Genomic DNA, 20289 nt, shown 5'->3' with positions numbered 1-20289 from the left:
TAAACACTGTTAAGAGAACGGTTTAAGGAACACCTTCAGGGGAAACACACTGCACACTCACCTGATGAATGTCAAGGGCCAGGACTAATTACAAAAAGTGTGTATCTGAACATACTGGATGAAGAGAGATCATAATCAGGGCCTTATGCTGATTGTTCCTCTTTTACTTGAAGTGTATGTACTTTATCTGCAGCAGATAGTACCCTAGACTACTTCATGACTTTTGTATGTGGGGAAAAAAAAGTTGTAATTATAAACAGCACACTCTGATTAAAATAAGTAGAACCTTACATATTTTACCAAAGGTACATTTTTCTCATAACTATTTCTTCCCCATAAATTGTTAGCCCTACTTTGAATCTCTACCCAACTCTTCCTCAATTCCAGTTCTGATCATGTCATTTATCAGTTCGGAAAACCTCAGTTAACTGTAGAAAGAAAACCCAAATTCTTCCACGTCAAATGCAGAGTCCCTCTAGGCTCTGGCTGGACCCTCCTTTCCAGCCTTTCTACTCAGTTCTGTCCATAAAGAAGAGTACTGTTGAGGTAAAAGCTACTCCAATCTGCAAGCTCACTCCGCCAGCCTCTTCTCAAGAGTCAGCCGGCCACAGCATGCCCATCGTCTCCCCCACCATGGGGCCAAGTCCAGCTACCATGCTAGGACCTTGCCTGCCACTCCCAGCTCAATGCCACCCCTCACTCCACCTCCTCTCTCAGCCCTTCCACAGTCTAGGCGCTATGCCCACCTTTCACCTACTAAATATTTCTGCTACTCCTCTCTGCATCCTCCATAGCAAAAAAACACACCCCTTTGCACAAACTTATGCTTAGTACATTTGTATAGAAAGAAAGGAGGTTGTCAGAAAATGCCTTGAAGAAACTTATGCACCGATTTTTTTTTCCAAACAATTCTAGGCATTATGAGCTTATTTTTCTATTATCCAATATAATCACCTTAACGATTCAATAGAGTAAGACTAATATCAAACAGCACTCTAATGGACTATTATTTTGGCACATTTATAATGAGAAACCTTGTGCCATCTTTTAAGATTCATATTAATAAAGTGTGAGGAGTATAGGATTTACTATCTTCAATCTGCATGATTGGTTCTCATGGATTAAGACTGACCTAAAGGCTATTATCTTCAAAAAGGTATTAAATTCTAAGAGAAAAAAAAGAATGGTTCCAAAGTAGCTCCTATGACAACATATTTCAGGCTATATGGTCCTCCTTAGCCATATCATTTTAGATAGAGGAGGGACCCAAAAGAATTTAGCCAATCCTTCCTATCACAGACACTAGAGAGTCTAAGAAATTTTAAACTGAGCAAAGTGACTAAGGCACCTTCTTAGAATATCCTCGGCAAAGGCAGAAACCTAACCTCCTGGCAAAGGAGATCCGCCAGACATTTCTCATTTGCATTAACCCGTTAAATCAACCAGGTGATGAGCTCATGTTTCTGAATGAATTGGCCGCTCTGCATTTTCTCAAAAGCTTTATTTTTCTCAAACACACTTTCCTCTTGGGATCTTCCTCCCTTGCTCCTCCCACTGCTGAGCTCCCACACCCCTACAGGGGTAAAAACTATGCAACTGTCCAAGAGCAGGTAAAACACAACAGCCACAGGCATTGCTATAATCTCTCCTTCACGTGGGGTGTTCATCTGATGAAAGGATGGAGGACCTTCCTTCCCCTGTTCCCGATGCCACAGAAAATCAAGGCGGAAAGCAGGGACAAGCAATGGCTGGAAACATAAAGGGGCACCTGTCCAGGAAAGCAGCAGCTGTGGGTGTCAGAACGGAGGCTAAGCCCAGGAATTCACTATTTTATTCTTCTGGAACACATGCATATAACTGCGTGACGGTTACACAGAACTTTTAGAATATAGCTATACAAGTACAATGTAAGCCTATCTTCCAGGAAGCCTGGCCAACCCAAATACCGCACGCCCAAATCCGGAGTCTATCTGCGCTGGCTCCTTACTGGTTGTCTCTCTCTGCTTACTTCTGCTGCATGATGGCACCCTAGGAGATAGAAGTCACAGACATTCGTCCCAATCTAGGAGAACGGCACTATAAATAACATAAATACCACTACCCTCTTGCGGTCAAAACAGAGCATCCAAAGAAAAGCACCAACTCACATTTACCGGTAATGGTTTCACTGGGTAACCACAGGGCTCTCCGGAGCTCACACCTGCAGCCCAGGTCTGCAATCAGCGCCACCACCTTGCTTGTTGGCACCGCACAATCCAAGGACACCTGGATTAGGATAAACGCCTTAAGTAGCAGTGCTGACACAATTCAGTTCCTAACGCTTATGTCACAGGGGCCCCAGCCTGGGTCAGAAAATAATACGACGGATACGAGAACCCAACGGTAAACATAAGTATCTTTAGCAAGGAGAATTCCTTTTCCAATCATAAAATCCCCCAGTTATTTTACTCCTTTCTCAGAACCAAACAGAAACAGGTGGAAAATAATCCAAAAGGCCTAGGGGGTCTGCAGATTCATTAATTTTTCAATATGACAAATCAAAAAAAAAAAAAAAGCCTGCAAGAGAAAGAAGATCACACTCTAGCAACACATGAAACTTTCTGCACACGTACATCGCAGCTCTTTAAGGGAAAAGAGCAGACATGTGCACGCGCGCACATCACACAATGGGTACTTGCTCCCTAAAGTGGTGTGGCTGTTTTCCTGTGCAGTTCCTGGAATTGGTCTCTTTCTCTACCAGATCTTCTGTGTCCTGACACTTTTCTACAGGGAATAAATCTGGAGACGGGAGGGCTCCAAAGCCTATTCCCAGGGAAATAGCTTATGGAGACAGGAAAAAGGCGAGCAGTGGATCAAAAAGGAGATGATTTATATTTAACTTTTTGGCACAATGCTAGAAAATAAATTAAGTACAGTACTATAAGAAACACCGAGGACCATCAGGAGAAAAAAGACATTTTTTTTTTAGTTCTCTGTCGTCCTACTTTGACCACCCAGGCTGTTCCCATCCTGTTTCTCCAGCACCCAAGCTGTCATCTCTCGTCGAGTTCCCCACCCACCCCAATCATTTGGAAAACGTCTGGAAAAGCACCAAAAGTATAATCAACTTTGCCAAATGACATTCAGATTCTGTCCCCACCCTAATACTTGGCTATCTACCCTTATTTCGCGATGTCTTTCCACTTTCTCCTGTCATCCTGCCCCCACCTACAAATATATCCTAGTAAATGTTATTTCCTTTCTTCCCCACTCCCTGTTTCCTGTGATTTTTCTACACTGAATTTCTTCATCCCCTTCATTCTGCCTTCAATTCTTCCCTCAAGATGCAGAGAGCCAAGATGTACAAAATTGTTAAGTCTTCAAGACGCAGACAGAATTTAATATGCTAGAGACTTGTGGTGGAGGAATTTGCCCAAGGAAAACAGGATCCTGCATCACCTATTTTTCAGACATCCCCCCTATCTCACTAAAGTCCCTTCAGCTGTTTTATACAGACTGACTAAGGTCAAGCAGAGGTGAGGGCGAGTCTGAGACGGGTGCGCCAGGACATTGTCTGAATCCCTAACTGCCTCAGAAAGGACATCGAACTACCTGTTGACCCAAACAGATGGGCATGCTAGACTTGTTTTCTTCAGCATGACTATATTCCCGAGCACGACTAACAGCTCACAGAGGTGAAAGAAGAAGCCACGTGTCCTAATTTGCCCTAACTGTGCTCAGAACCTTTTTAACAAATCAGAATAGTAACAGGGGGAGCCTACAAGCTGCTTTGCTAGAACCAGGAAGACAAAGCAAAGTGAGGGGACACAGAGAGGCAGGAAGGAAGGGGATGATAGGGCAACCTCCCCTCCTTGGGAAGCTGATAAACTAGACGCTAACACACACACAACCCCATGGAAAGCTACCATTCATCAAATACTCAAGTGTCAAGACAACACTAGAAAAAAATGCCATATGACTGTGTGAGCAATTGGCCAAAGAATGATACAGCTAATTCCTATAGGAATTCAGCAAAAAAAAAAAAAAAAAAAAGGCAAATATATTCCAGAGTAGAAGAAATCTGGCACAGGAGAGGATAATCAATAGTTGGGCAAAACCACTAAAATGTCTTCAGAGATTTATTGGTTTTAACGCAGAGGAAAAGAAAAAACTTCCAGCATACTGGTGCTTATTCTAAATGTAAAACATACATTTTTAACCTCCACTCCTTTCAGGTTCACATCAAACAGCCCTATAACAGCAGCAATTCAGCCATATCATAATGGTTTTCAAACTTCTACACATTACTTGGGGCAAATGAACTACACAGGTGTGTTAGGACAGTTTCAAGGTTTCCCTGTTGTCAGACTCAAAGTTATAGTGAGATGGATTGAACTCTCTAGGGTAATGATCTCTAATTTATCCTAGAGGCTACTACTTCACAAATTCTCCCCAGTAAATAAAGTGAAATAGGCAGAATGTAAGAAGTAAAGTGGAACAGGCAGTGATTAACCAGTCCCGATGCCAGTTCTGAAAGTAACAATTTCACGCAAGTCATTTAATGTCATTTTACTAAATTTCCTCATCTACAAAATAAAGAGAGGAAAGATTCATTATCTCTTAAAGTACCTTACAGTTCTAAAATTCTATATTTTAAAAAATTACTTTGACAGGGCTGACTGCACACAAAAGAAAGTTGAATGAAAGTGGACAAACCCAAGTATATAGTATGAGCCCTGCTTTGCAAAATGCATACAAATACATTTACTGAAGTATTCATTCTATAAGCTATGAATGTAGGGTACAAGAATAAAAACCCCATAATATTAATAGCAATTATGTCTGAAAGGGCGAATAAAGCTTTTATTATTTAGGGTTCTCCATAGTCTAAATTGTATTCAACACACATGTAAATTTATCATTAAAAAAGATCCAATCCCTTGAATCCAAGCTTGACAATTTGGAATCCGAGCACTTCAGCCTCTATGAAATATGCTGAAAATCAGAGTTCCCTTAGCAACACTACAGCCCAGTCTTCAAAGCGGGGGGTGGGGGTGGAAACCCTCAACTTCGTTCCTCCACAGCTATTTTTTTCATCTAGTCTGAAGCCCCTCCTCTGTCCCCACCCTTCCCCAGAAACATCCCTTGGGAGTGATTGAACGCAAGTAACCTAAAACTGGAATTTCTGGGACGGTGTGCTTTTGAAAAAACACTGGATTTTCATCTTGCTACCTCTACACGCTCGTGTGCATGCACGCACACCCAGAATTGAATTTCATACTTATTTTTGGGAAAATAAAACCCCTCACAGTAGTAAGTTACATGTTCTTTTTAAAAAGAGGGGGACACACAGCAGGGGCAGGTTATGTAGGAAAAAAGAATGATGTGACACCCATGGAGGTGACGTCATTACCAGCCATGGCTCTGAATGGTCTCTGGAAAACAAGCCATGGCTAGCACCCCTTAGCCCACCTACCACTATTTAACAAAACCAGTCTTTCCTGGCCCCTGAAAACCTTACTCACACATGACTGCTCTTCTTTAGAAACCCTAAACTTAACCACTATTCAGCTTTTGAGTGTTTTGTAGAGCACAGCATCAAATACTATTGGGATCATCTTTGAAAAGCTAAATGTTAGCTGCTCTGAATTTTATTAATATCTGGCAGGCCTGAGAAGAACTGATTATGCACTCTGTCTATAGGCAGGACACGGGGACTCCCAACCCAGGCCAGGAGCCAGGACTCTGAGTCATTGGCTTAGAAAACAGAACCGTACATACACCCCAACTCCAAATGGAGGGAAGACTTGATTGCGAAAGGGGTGGGCACAGTGGGGAGTGAGAGATGTCAAAAGTGAAACTCGGGTGCCTGCGTGGCTCAGCAGGTTAAGTGTTGATTTCAGCTCAGGTCATAATTTCATGGTTCATGGGTTCAAGCCCCATGTCAAGTTCTGTGCTGGCAATGCAGAGCCTGCTTGGGATTCTCTCTCTCCCTTTCTCTGCCCACCTCTCTCTCTTTCTCTCCTCTCTCTCCTCTCCCCTCCTCTCCTCTTCTCTCTCTCTCATGCACACAGTCTCAAAATAAATAATTTTTTTTAAGTGAAAGTGAGGGGCACTTGGTTGGCTCAGTCAGTGGAGCATGTGACTCCTGACCTCAGGGTTGTGAGTTCAAACCCCACAGTGGGTGCAGAGATTACTTAAAAGTAAAATCTTGAAAAAAAAAAAAAAAAAGGAAAATTGAGAGGCAAGCCCTCAATCCTCATTCTGTGAACTGAGGCTAAGAAAATATAATGCCGGGCAATTTGTATAGACAAAAATAAAATAATGTAGGTAGAATGACAGTTTCTAACATAAACACTAAGTTAATGTTGCCTATTATTGTCTTGATCCACAGTAAGTCATTAAAGGAAATACTAACTCCCCACGTCTACTTATGAAGGTCCAATTAAGCTATAAAGCACCTGAAAGTACTGAAAACTTAACGGCAGGTTTTAACACTGCTAAGGAAAACACACAGTAAGGAATTTCAACTACAACCCATTTGCTCCTCAGGAAGAGGAAGTGGGAAAGGACCCCTTCCCACCCTCCATTCACAGTAGAAAACAGCCAGTGAAGAATCCCTATGCGGCCACTCCTCCAGCAAGGGGCCCACCCAGAAATGGGGTACCTGACGAGAGGCTGGGATAAGAACTCGGGAGACAGGCTGTGAAGTGCTACAGGAGTGGGTCTCAGCCCAACCTCCTACTCCCCAGTCCACAAGGGCCCGGTCACCTTTCCATCCCTGTTGATGTAGTCTCCCACTTCCCCCTGCCAACGCCTGACCAATGTGGTCCAGTATGAAGACAAACTAGACTCGCCTTCCAGGGTCAGTCTAGAAAGCAACACAAGGCCTTGCAACTTACTACCATGATTTTACTCCTCATAACAACGGGGAGGTGGCTGAGGGAAGTCTAAATCCGCCTGCCTGTTTTCACTCACATTCTAAAGGCAAAGCCAAAAATCACAGTCAGTTACTAATGCTAATATTTTTTCATTTGTAAAAAATCATGGAGACAGCAGGAGGAAGGTGCTAGAACTTCTATCTTGCAATTCCTAAGAGTGTGTCTACTTGGCTTTTTAGAGTTGTTACCATCACAACCCTCTAGAAATGTTCGATTTTCTATTGCTGATCATGTGTGCTGTGGTTGAGCCATCACTGTCCAAGTTGCCAAAAGCTGTCTCCCTGTGACCCCAGAGCACATCAAAAGTCTCTGAGACTCACTATGCAGCTCTTACAGATCTTAGCAATAACCCAGACTCTGGTATTTCCCCTAATCTCATTCTGGTCGGACTGGAGCTGCAGAGACCCAGTGTTGAACCAGAAGCTCACCCAATATCTGAGCCATTCTTTTCTCTACCACCAGGAAAAGGGGAGCTGAATCCCAAACCTTCACTGTATAATGCATTCCAAATTGCAATCATTTTTATTAACCAAACTCCTACTGTTTGTTAGAAGGCGCAAAGCAGTGTGCATGTGTGTCCATTCCTACTTAAAAAGCAAATCCCAGTGACCCTGCCCTCCTCACCATTGCAGTTACCCATTCCCACGGTCATACCCCAAGCCCTGGCTTTTCAATTTTTTCCAAATGTGACCCAGAGTAAAATATTTCCTTCCCAGCCCCGTTTGCAAATACAATGTAAACACACCCAGTTTTAATGGAAACAAAGTTCTCAAATGACTATGCGTGATCCACTCAGATCCAGACTAAAGCCTAAACTCAGGCCAATTGTGCTAAATCCAGACCAACCCCAGCAGGGGGGGGAGCAGGGAGGAGGTGAACCCTCTCTCTACCAGATTTCCTCAACCAGAAAAAAGGCACCTCGTTCCCTCTCACTTCCCCTCTTCCAAAGGGGAAGCTTTGTGCAGAGACAGTATCATGGCTCTTGAGGCTGATCTGAGATGTGATTATTCTTAATTGAAAACTTTTCCCGAAAAGGGAACCTCTTTTTAATTCATGTAAAAATTCCGCATAGGTTAGATAAGACGCTGAGTCTCATGTTGTTCATTCTTTCTCATATTCTAAAGGCCACTCATAGCCTTCTAAAGTTATTTCTTGAAAATTCCTGCCCTAGAACCAGAATCGTTTCATTATCTCAAATCCCTGCATCTTGACCTCTGATTATCTTCCATCTTTCTAGCTCAATCTCTCTTCCACCACAACTCCAACAATTTTTTGACCTGAGCAGCCTGCCCCTGCCTCTACCCAGGTCTTCATTACCCGCTTTTGACAGCTCAGATCCCCTGGGCCACCATTATACCCTTGACCCCCAGCTCCTCTCTCCATGTTCCACATAACTCTGGCCTTACTTACTTGTACCTGTGCAGCAAAACGAAAATAGCTATTAGAACTTTTCTCAAATTCACAGCCACAGACTTTACCTGGACTTAGATAACCTCCAGAAATCTTATGACCATTCCCTCGTCAACCTACACTCTTATGTTCCTGAACACAGATTTCACACCTGTGCAAAAAGCAAAAAGAAACTATAGACTAAAACCATAGGACACTGGAGGTTGGATCTTCCTATGGCCAAAATCCACTACAGCTGTCTTCCAATAAGAAAAAGCTGGTACTGTTTAACAATCTCAAAAGTTATAAATAAAAGTTATGAGATTTAAAAAATATCTTTCCAGTACAAGGCTGACTTCTAGTACACTGAAGACCTCAGAACCATCAAAGAATCAAAGAAAAAGTGTATTTACTCTCAGAAAGTGTTTTTGTTTTCTTACAAAAACATTTGCGGATATTCTCTTTAATTCCCTTACCAAAGTACTCCATGGACAGCTCCGCCCAGCCTCCCTAATCACTGACAGCCATAACAGTTTATTGTCCAAATATAATTTGCTCAGCCATGCAAACACCTGTGCAATGAAGCATGTTCAATTTGCAAGGGACAAGTCCAATGGCATGGTCACAGTGATAAGCACTGATGCCCTGCTAGTGGGCCTTTTGCTGAAAGAGAGCTTTTCCCATAATTATCTCTATTTTGGATCAAAATGTCTAATAAACGCTTTCATGTAATTCAACAGAAAAACAAAACACACACATTATAGAGTTGCTATTTATTCTACCCCCCGCCACTAATGGTGACACTACCGCAGTTTTAAAAAAAAACAAAAACAAAACAACAACAACAAAAAAAACCAGAGTAAAATGAGGCCCTTGAATAGAAGCAAGCAGATCTTCCCAAGGAGGCAATAAAAGGTCAAGGCCAGAATTTAATGTGGGAGATAGGAGTGCTGCCACGGGGCAGGGGCAGGAGTGGCGCGGGTCATTTCTATCACTTTAAAACGCAGTTCTTCCTGGAGGGAGGGAACGCACATGACACAATTGAGAAATCTAGACTGAAATCACATTGCCAGCAAATATGTGATTATATTCCAGAACATGGAGAGCAAGAAGATAACCGAGCTTGTAGGAACCTCAGGTAAAAGACACAAACGCCACGTGGACCTGCAGATGTGGCCAAGGCCACAGGCTAGCCAACCAGCCTAGTCACCAGAATGCAAAAAAGATGTGCACAGCACAAAGCACAGCACAAATAGGGTCAAGCTAACAGCATTCCTCCCTTCACTTACTTAGGCTCCATTCCCAGCATACCTTGACTTTTAAACACTACCGTTTTCTCTCTCTCTTTTTTTTAAAGTTTATTTATTTTGATAGAGAAAGAGAAGGAGGGAGGAAGAGAGGGGCAAGGAGACAGGGAGAGAAAGAATCCCAAGTAGGCTCTAATCTGTCAGCACAGAATGTGACGTGGGGCTCGATCTCACAAACCATGAGATATGACCTGAGCTGAAATCAAGAGTTGGACCCTCACCTGACACTAAGCCACCCAGGTGCCCCTCCTATTTAGTTTAAGATTGCTAAGGTGTTGGGGGCACCTAGGTGGCTCAACTGGTTTTGAGCGCCCAACTCTTGATTTCAGATCAGGTCTTGATGTCAGGGTCATAAGTCTGAGTGCCACACTGGACTCCATGCTGAGTGTGGAGTCTACTTAAAAAAAAAAAAAATGCTAAAGGTGTTTGCTTCTCCTTCTCCTCCACCATTCAGTCATTCAACATTTAGGGAATGCACAACCACTATGTACCTAGCACTATGCTAGGACATCATAACCTAGAAAGGGGCATAGGGAGGGAGCCGGTGACAACAAATTCACTCTAAGAAATATCTACATGAAGCAACCTGGGGGAAAGGAAAAAAAAAAAAAAAACCACACCATAAAGGCAGAGAATGGAGTGAGGTAAAACCGGAGCCATCTCTAAAGGATCAAGGAGCAAAGAGAGGTAGAGAATCCCAAGCACTTGCAACAGTATCAACAGCTCACCACAAGTTGCTCTTTTCAACTTTTAGCATTTAATCAAAATCATAAACATACAACTCACAAGGTAATAAAATACAAAAGTCAGGTTCCCTAACTATATAGTAGTTATGTGGCAAAATATTGGACCTAGAGATTTCTTTTTAAGATTATCTAAAAATTCCATTTATCCATTGTATCTTTCCAGTTTACAAAGCTAATCAACACCTGACCCTGTGGACCTACATATACCACTCACCATGGCATATTCTGGTACTCAATATGAGAGGCACTCTAGGACCTTAATCACGGTCAAAACTTTGGTGGGCATCCCTTTTATGCTTTTGTTTCTCTCTCACCCCAAACCAAGGCAGTTCATGTACCACTGGTAACAGTCAATTAATCATGACTAAGATAAGGGCAGATAATATTTTAAAGGTGTGATCTCAAAAAAAAAAAAGGCATGATCTCTTCTAAGTCAGGATAGGGATGACGGCAGAATAGGAAGCAGCTGAAAAACACTCCGGTGTAAGGTCAACTTGTGTTATTTGGCTTAGGGCTAGGTGAGCAGACAGATGGAGGTCTTCTTCTAACAGCTCTAAAATAGAGAATGAAAACTTGCAGCTTGCCCATTTACCATGGAGTTGTTTCCCTATGAAAGCAATCTCACAAAGACAGAAACAGCTTTTAATTCATTAGATTTGGTCTGTGCCCTCTGTTAGCTACATCAAGTTTTCAACCTTCTGCAGGAGGGACACTGGCCAGGTAATTCCCTGTTGTGAAGAGCTAGCCCGTGTGCAGTAAGATGTTTAACAGCCAGCCTAGTCTGGACACAATAGATGTTAGCAGCACACCGTCAAGTCACAGCCATCACAAAGGTCTCCAGACATTGCTAAATGTCTCTCGGAGGACAAAAATCACCCACCCGCTCCCACCCCAGCTGTAAACAACTGCACTAGATTCTGAGCCAAATCAGGCTATTTATTAAATATAAAATAAAGAGTAAAGTGACATTGACAACAAGGGCAAAATATTAAGAAAAAATACCAGCTATTGTTGGTATCTCAATAAAAAGCTAACAGAGGGGCACCTGGGTGGCTCAGTCAGGTAAGCGTCTAACTTCGGCTCAGGTCATGATCTCACAGTTTGTGGGTTCGAACCCCACGTCGGGCTCTGTGCTGACAGCTAGCTCAGAGCCTGGAGCCTGTTTCAGATTCTGTGTCTTCCTCTCTCTCTGCCCCTCCCCCACTTGTGCTCTCTCTCTCTCTCTGTCTCAAAAATAAAGAACAGAAATAAATAAAAATAAATAGAAAAAAATAAAAAGCTAATAGATATCCCCAACAGAAGAGAAAGGTCAAAACTCAGGCCAAAAATGTTGCAAGTCTGAAACATTTAAGCAACAATTAGTACAGGTATGATGGGAGCTGCAATTGAGAAAAAAAGATAGTGAAAACATTAAAACCAATCAAACAAGTCTATCTTCATTCCACGTATGCAAGCCCATAAGGGGGGGCAGGGAGATGATTTTAACAGACTTTAATTCTACAAAATGAATATCTGAAATAGTACCGATTTTGAAATAACTAGGAACACATACCAGACTCTAGATCGGACAAGGCTCCAACCATTTTCCAGCTACAGAACACCCTGCCTAAGCTGTTTCTCTCATCCAGAGACGTAAACGGCTTAACCAGCCTAAGGATATTAGCATAGTGCCTGATAAGCTGTCAGTACTACCTCCAGTAGCAATTACCATCAGATTCATATACATATTTTATGAACATACTTTTCACACTGCCCAAGGGAACTAAGAAAAACTACACTTTCTAATAAGTCAACTGAAAAAAAAAAATTCCTGTAAAACTACACACACTGTATGCCAAGAGTTACCAGCACTTTTTTAAGGCAGGAGAAAAATGGATTACCATTCTAGCCCATGGTTAACAAAAAACACATAAAGGCTGCCCTTTTTTTTTTTTAAGTACCACATTATGCACCACTTGTGCTAACTCCAAGTATATTTCCCCAGGTTTTTATCCAAACTCACCAATAAAACAGCTTAAAGCAGTGGAGTTTAAAAATTCACAATATAAACTTTCTACAAAGCCTAACGATCAAGTGAGAAAGAACGGCATTTTCTCACACATACCCGGAGCCACGCTGAAGTTGCTGTTTTTGCTTCACAGAAGTTGTTTTCTAGCCACAAGCTACTACAAATTGTTCAGACCTTTTGGCAGCAACACAGGAAACTGCCCTTTTCACCCGTTCTCCCACAAAAATGTAGTCAATTTCGAGGCAGGCCCCTCTCTCAAGGCTACTTGCTTCATGAAGCCAAATGCACACCATTTTTCGTTTAGCAAGACCAAAGGGCCCTGAATAGTTTGCATTTTTGTGAAGAAAACTGAACGCAAGTCACCAAAGACCTGTGGGCACAGCTCTTGATGAAATGAGCTCATAAACCGTGCTCCACCACACTTGACACCGGCATCCGAAATTTACAGGGTATCTGGCATCTCAGCTGTTTCTGTTTTATCCAAATCGTCCAGGATGCAATAGGCAATATGTGAAGCCATTTCCTGCACTTAATTGCCCTTGGCTTCCCACTATTCTCAACTTGCCGTGTTTCAAATAAGTAGTTTAAAAAAGGCACATCTGCCTTTTGATTTCAAATAATAACTCAAATCTTCCCTTTGAATATGGGGTTTTTCCATCATCTTAAGGATCACAGAAAGGTATGTGAGCAAGCCACACAGATGAAGAGGAAGCTCCTCTCAGCTTTTTATTAAGGCATACAAATCAATCTATAGTCCTCCTTCAAATATGTAAGCGGAGGTGAGGGCGGGAGGTGGTAAATGACTTGACAGGATGCAACTGCCTTCTGAATGCAAATTCAAGAAGAATCTCTGAAAGCCAAAAGGATTCCTTTTATCCCATTTGGCTTAAAATTTCACAGACAGGGCATTTATTTAAAAAAAAACAACAACAACAAGTAAAGAAGGCTGAATGGCAAGAAACATCTGTAGTTACTCACAAAATAAAACTGGACACCACCCCGCTCTGGGAAAATCAAATGCCAAAATTCAGTCTAATGAACCAAGCTCATAATTCACAGACTGAAAAGGACAATCAGCCCAGGGTTTTCCAGGTAACGTTTACTGTCTCCAAAACTGATCGGAACCTCGAACAAGTTCCAATATGACACAAAGGCAACCTCTCCAAAAAGGGACAATATCAGAAACTGTCCAAAAAAACCAGAGACAAAAATGATAAGCAAAGGAAATTGGATTCAATTAAACACACCCACTACTTTGATTTAACAAAAGATAATCAAGAGAATATTTTTTAGAGTCCAACATTAACACTAATTTAAAATACATTCAAGTGCAGGGGCGCCTGGGTGGCTCAGTCGGTTAAGCATTCGACTTTGACTCAGGTCATGATCTCATGGTTCATAAGTTCAAGCCCCGTGTCCAGCTCTGTGCTGATAGCTCAGAGCCTAGAGCCTTTTCAGATTCTGTGTCTCCCCCTCTCTCTGCCCCTCCACCACTGGCTCACACTCTTGCATGTGTGTGTGCACGCGCTCTCCCTCTCCCAAAAATAAACGTTAAAAAAATAAAATACGTTCAAGTTCAGAACTCCTTTTCAAAGATACGGGGCGCCTGGGTGGCTTAGTCGGTTAAGCGTCCGACTTTCGCTTAGGTCATGATCTCGCGGATCGTGGGTTCGAGCCCCACGTCGGGCTCTGTGCTGACTGCCAGCTCAGAGCCTGGAGCCTGTTTCAGTCTGTGACTCCCTCTCTCTCTGACCCTCCCCTGCTCACGCTGTCTCGCTCTCTCTCTCTCTCTCTCCTAGAAATAAATAAAAAAAAAAGATACAATGGATTATTCTAGCAAAATAAATCCTATAGACTACAGTGGGGAAAAAAATCTAGAAGGCAAACCAAGGAATCCAAATTAAAAATTGAAAGGAAAATTCTTACATGTCTAGTAGGTCAAGGAGACCTGGCTTGCCTGTATCTAAGTACAAAAAGCACACCTTGTTATTTTAGGTAATCTTCCCAATTTAAATAGATTAACTGCACATGGAGCAAGTCGTAATTGCAAACATGCTTTCACTCACTGCTTGCTTGCATTAACTTATAATATACCAAACCATCTTTCATCTCTGTAAGCAAAACAGGATATCAAAGAGATTTCACATTATTGTTTATCAGCATATCAGCATCTTCAAAGTACACATAATTGTTGGTATTTATGAGAAAGTGTCTTTAGAAGGAGTAGGAAGAAAAGGCCTCCTTGCATGAGACTCACTGTGTGGATATACAAGTAGTGTTATGTGCTGCTTAACACCAGCATGAAACAGCCTGGAAAACAATCACCAGAAGAACAAAAAAAAGAAAAACCTTTCCTGAGTTAACTGTCCACATCTTCACACGACTTACTTTCGAGTAAGTAAACAGCAACAAAAGAACAGCTGCCCCAAGGTTATCCAGAGGTCTGGCATGAGAAGTCAAAGCATTCAAGTTCAAACACATGAGTTTTCTGGCCCATCTTAGGAAAAAAATTAGTCTGGGAAAATTTCCTTCAGATTTGAGCTAAATAGGCAACTAAGGAATCTCTTGACTACTGTTTGTTACATTTTGAAATTTCTCACACAGTAGAAAACCCACCTTAAAATATAATTGGACTTTTCTAAATGGCAAAAGAGATGGGAAATGTAGAATCAGGCACTGATTTCTGTCAGTTCTCATCTTATCTTCCTCTTAGTCACACAGTATCTATTGTGAAGTTATTATTATTATTAAAAAGCACACAGTTGACAGCAAGAGGGAGAAAGCACACAAGACACAGATGTATTTGTTATCAAATAGGTTATGTTTGCATCTGTATTTACACACAATAAATGTGTTAAGGGTGTTTTGTTTGTGAGTTTTTGGTTTTGAAGCATTTCTGTGTGGTTTACTTTGAAGAAGGCCCTTCATGTGTCTAAATAAAAACCTTCACACATTTGGCTTCAATAAAGCCAGTAGTTTCATAAAGATGGTTTCCAGCTATGAATCGTCTATATCCATGTGCTGGAAAGGGTGAAAAGGACAGTTTTCTGAGCTGCTGCCAATGGGCTGAACAATTCGCAGTAGCCTGTGCAGGAGAACAACTTCTCTAAGAAGAAAACTGTTAACTTCCAAGCTGACTTGCATACTTGTGTGAAATAATGTGATTCTTTTGTACTTACTCTTATTTTCTGTTACATCTCTTCCAGTAAGATTCTTCTCCTTCCCTGGAATTTTAGACATGCCTTTAAATGATCTTGCTAATTTAAAGCATGTTTGAAAATACTGCTTATTAACAGTTTAACAGAAACCCAATTTCAGCATACATCTAACTTTGGAGTATTAAAATCCTTTGTAGTCTTTTCTTTCCACAATGTAGTACTAATTTTGTTCAGATAGTCACTTCCAGAAAGTTCTTCATACACCCACACCCCATCCCCACCACCACCATGACTGCTTGTTCACTCTGAAGAATACCAAAATTAACAAGAAAAGCTCACAGACCTTAATAAACCAATCTAGTAATGGAGACAAAGAGAAAGGGCAAAATTATAAGGTGGGAGGGGGTAGTCAGAGAATGTTTATGTTTGTTGTAAATTCATTGGATGATTCTTGTGCATACTAAGGTTTAAGAACTGCAGGGGCACCTGGNCCTCCCCTAAAAAAAAAAAAAACATTAAAAAAAAAAAAAAAAGAACTGCATTCACTCCCATCCACTCCATCCCTAAAAATCAAAAAAGGAAATAAACGACTAAGTAAGCCACTCAAAAAACAAACAAAAAAGACTTACCACCAGATCACTCATATTAGACAGCCACTACAACTGTATTGTATATCACTATATAAATCAAGTGTATCTACATATTAAATTGTTGGGAAAAAACTATAAAACTATTTAAAAAACTAGAAATCAGAAAGTCAAATTACTGCCACTTAATTTAAATAAGAATAAAAATCCGGCATGCCTATTATCTCAGAAAGTAATTAGAATAATTAAATGAAAATATACATGAATATGTTTTACAAAGTGCTTTAAAAACTTAACACTATACCACTGCTCAAGAAGTAGCTCTGATTTTAATATCCCAAGTAAATAAGACTCTGTCTGAAATAAAACAGGCAATGAACTAACACTGGCTGGATTTTAAAAATCACTGGCTGGATTTTAAAAATCAATTTTTAGGCTTCCAGAAAATTCACTGATGAGTAGAAATATTTGGCAAGATGCACATCTCTCTCAGTGGCTGTAGGTGATGATGTTGTTTTGTACAGCTACAATACTGCTTTCGTGTTCTATATAAATATTATCCCTACACTCATAGTCTTCTGCATTTCTAGTTCAAGATGAAGTTTTTTTCAGATTTATCTAGGCTCCTATATGTATCTCTATATAGTTCATATATGTAGGTCATTTTTTTTAACTCTTGTACAGCACTCCATCATAAAATAAACTTTCTTTTTCCCAATTGAAGAAGAAAGTGTTTCCACTATTTTGATATTAAACTATCTCAATTACCGCGGCTTCTATGGCTCCCTAGAAAGGTGCAGGGGTCTCTAGAGCACATATCTCGTGGAATGCTGACTAGTGAGGTATGGTCGATACTGCCAAAAGGTTCTCTAAGATAACTGCACCAATTTATACTCTTACCAAAAGTGAATAAAAATAACTTCTCTATGTCTTCCTCAATACTTGTTACTTTTAGATTCACATTCTGATGGTTACAGATTGTATTTCCTAACTACTGATGACATTCATATGCTTACTGGCCATTTGGGTTTCCAGCTCTGTAAACTGCCTACAATTATCCTCAATTTTTCTATTAGGTTGCCTTTCTTAATCATTTATAGGAGTTGTTCATATAACCTAGATTTTAATCCTTGGAGGATACAGGCTATTGCCAGTAATCCTACCTGAAAACCCACGTACAATGGCTAGAATAAACCAACGTCATTTTTCTCAATTCTAAGTATGGAAGTAGGTGATCCGTAGCTGATAGAGCTAGGAACTTCCTGCCCTACCATCTTGAACATGTAGCTTCAACTTCTTGGTTGCAACAAAGCTGCTGCACCTCTAAACTTGATACCCACATTCCAGGCAAGAGGGGAAAGAGGAAAAACAAAGACCAGACACCATATTCAGAGAGCAAAGCTTTTCCAGAAATTCTTAGCTTACCTCTCATTGCCCACCACTGATTACCTCTGAAGGACATCAAAGGAAACACCCTTTTATTTAAATGGGCACAAAATTAAGGTTGTGTTAGTAAAGAAATGAAGGCAACTAACAATGTCTTTCAAACATGTATTACCTTATTCCACCATTCTGAGCCTTGTCTTTCCAATGTAGTATATTTTCTTGTATGCAAGTTTATTTAAACTTTTCTTTTCAAAATTTCTCAATCTTTTTCTTTATAATTTGCATTTTCTGTGTTTCCTATTTCCCAACAATGCTCATATTTTCACCTAAAAATTTTAAAGTCTGGCTTTATGCCTTTATGCTGCAGCAATAATGAATTTTTTTGTACGGTATGAAGCAGGAAAGGAATTTCATCTTTTCCCCCATATGGACAATCAGTGGATGTACCAACCAGCTCTTTAACAGCTCACCTTTCCCTTCTGATTTAGACCACACTTCTAGGCCACAAGTTTCCTTATTTTGGTTTATATCGAGTTTCTAGGCTTATATTGGTTTATATCAGGATCACTGGCTTAATTATCCTTGCCACAGCAGTTTTAATAACTTTGATATGTGTGGTAGGGCAAGTCTTCCCAACGTGTTCTTCTTCAAAATTATTTTGGTTATTCTTGAACACATGTTCAATTCCATATGAATTTTAGATAAAATCTATTAAAGGAATCTGAAATGGATTATTATTTATACATTCTACATTCTTTTTATAAAGCGTATTTATTTATGTTGAAAGAGCACGACCATGTGCAAGCAGGGGAGGGGGAGACAGAGAGAGAGAGAGAGAGAGAGAGAGAGAGAATACCAAGCAGGCTCTGTACTGTCAGCATGGAGCTGGACATGGCTCAAACCCACAAACCGTGAGATCATGACCTAAGCTGAGCTCAAGAGCCAGATGTCCAACTGACAAAGCCACCTAGGAGCCCCTATTTCAACATTCTTGAAATCCATTTGGTTATATTAGACTTTGGGGGCCCAGGGGTGGGGGAGAGAGGGCTACTGGCTCCGACCATATATTTATGAGTGACATTAGCCTGTAACTTTCTTTGCTTTTTTTCCCCACTATTCTGATCAGTATTTATTATCAGGGTTATGTTGGTCTTCAACTTTTTTTTTCAAATGTTCACTTATTTTTGAGAGATAGAGGGATGGGGAGGGGAAGAGAGAAAGGGAGAGAGAGAATGTGAAGCAGGCTCCACACTATCAGCACAGATCCCAACACAGGGTTTGAACCGACGAACCATGAGCTCATGACCAGAGCTGAAGTCAGACACTCAACTGACTGAGCCACCCAGGTGCCCGACCTTCAACTTGTAAAAAGAATGCTTTAGTACAGTTCTAAATTCTGAAAAAGTAAGAAAATTCTTGTTCTATGGTAGTATGGAAACACTTTCCTATAGCTGAGGCCAAGTAACTCATAGTTTTTAATCTTTTTTATGATCATTAACTTGCAAAGATTTTCTATATCTTCTGAAGGAAAACATTTCTATTTTCCTGGGAACGTTTCTATTTTGTTGATTAGTTTCTAGATTATTACCAGAAGTATATCTTTACAATGTCTTCTAGTCTAAGACTATAAAATTTTTCTCTCATTCTTTTTTCAGCAGCTAAAATAGCTAAAGAGTTTTCCTGTACTGAGTGACTTCCCCATCCCTTCTCCCCACAACTCAGAATTAGCTCTTAGATATCATTTATATTTTTTTCTCTTCCAATTTTTGTTCACGTCATTGACTCCCTCTTCCTTATTTACTGGGGTTTATTCTTGGTTCTCTTGCTATTATCTTAAATACAATGTTCATTTCCATTTTTTAACTTTAATATGACAGTAATTTAAAACTATGACTGTCGGGGCACCTGGCTGGCTCCGTCAGTAGAGTATGGTGCTATTCATCTCAGGGTCGTGAGTTTGAGCCCCGCACTGAGGGAAGCGTTCAGTTTAAAAAAATAAAGTTATGAATGTCTGATTACAGCTCCTGCAGCCTCCCTCAAGTTCTGCTATGCAGTGTTCTCCTTGTTACTGTGTTCTAAAATAATCTGTAATTCTAGCTTCTATATTCTCCTTGACCCAAAGTGGTTTCCTCTCCCTTTCTATTACTTACCCACATTCCAAGATGCTACTAACACCAGAGTTAACCACAATTGAGTGAAATGACAGTAAAAAGACCGATGAATTGGTTTCCTATGCTAAATATCTACAGTATATTTGGTGAGAGATGCCAATCAACAATTCAGGCTCTAAGTCAGATAGCCCATCACTGATGATTATAATCGAAGTTCTTCAGTTTACTGATTGGACTTCCCACAACCCCCTGCTCTTCACTCACTGTGCTGCTCATGCTCTGGGAACAGTTCTTGAGCTCACTCTTGTTCCATTTCTCATCACTTCATGTGGTTTAGTGAGCGCTGGGGTCCTGCCACGCAACTCACCCAGAAGAGTACCATTTTAGCAAGCATCATCTCAAGATTAGAGGACTTCCTATGTTGTATGCTGGTGGTTCTGACTATCTGTTAGAAACTATGGCAAGCGGGGCGCCTGGGTGGCTCAGTCGGTTAAGCATCCAACTTTGGCTCAGGTCATGATCTCACAGTCCATGAGTTCGCGCCCCACACTGGGCTCTGTGCTCACAGCTCGGAGCCTGGAGCCTGCTGCAAATTCTGTGTCTCCCTCTCTCTCTGCCCCTCCCCTGCTCACACTCTGTCTCTCTCTCTCTCTCAAAAATACACAAACAGTAAAAAA

At 40.9% G+C, this 20289-nt stretch overlaps 1 protein-coding gene and 1 pseudogene across 12 annotated transcripts in view; one reads left to right on the top strand and one right to left on the bottom strand.

The window, feature by feature from the left end:
* EPB41L2 (erythrocyte membrane protein band 4.1 like 2) overlaps positions 1-2249 on the bottom strand; it is a 164433-nt gene extending 162184 nt beyond the window's left edge. For 3 of the 12 annotated variants that reach the window (XM_077775962.1, XM_077775964.1, XM_077775969.1), the window contains exon 1: positions 2148-2244. The gene's annotated coding sequence lies outside the window, so the exon portion shown is untranslated. Of the gene's footprint in view, positions 1-2147 lie in introns of all 12 variants that reach the window. The other 9 variants (XR_013338066.1, XM_077775971.1, XM_077775966.1 and 6 more) reach the window with 7 other exon arrangements.
* A 5624-nt stretch (positions 2250-7873) lies between these two features.
* On the top strand, positions 7874-7995 carry LOC144241607 (U4 spliceosomal RNA; annotated as a pseudogene).
* Positions 7996-20289: the final 12294 nt, after the last annotated feature.

This window comes from Crocuta crocuta, unplaced genomic scaffold (assembly GCF_008692635.1).
Source record: "Crocuta crocuta isolate KB4526 unplaced genomic scaffold, BGI_CrCroc_1.0 scaffold25, whole genome shotgun sequence".
In the NCBI taxonomy this organism is placed as follows: Eukaryota; Metazoa; Chordata; class Mammalia; order Carnivora; family Hyaenidae; genus Crocuta; species Crocuta crocuta.
Note: the sequence above shows the minus strand (reverse complement) of the source record. Positions and strands in the feature narration are given on the sequence as shown.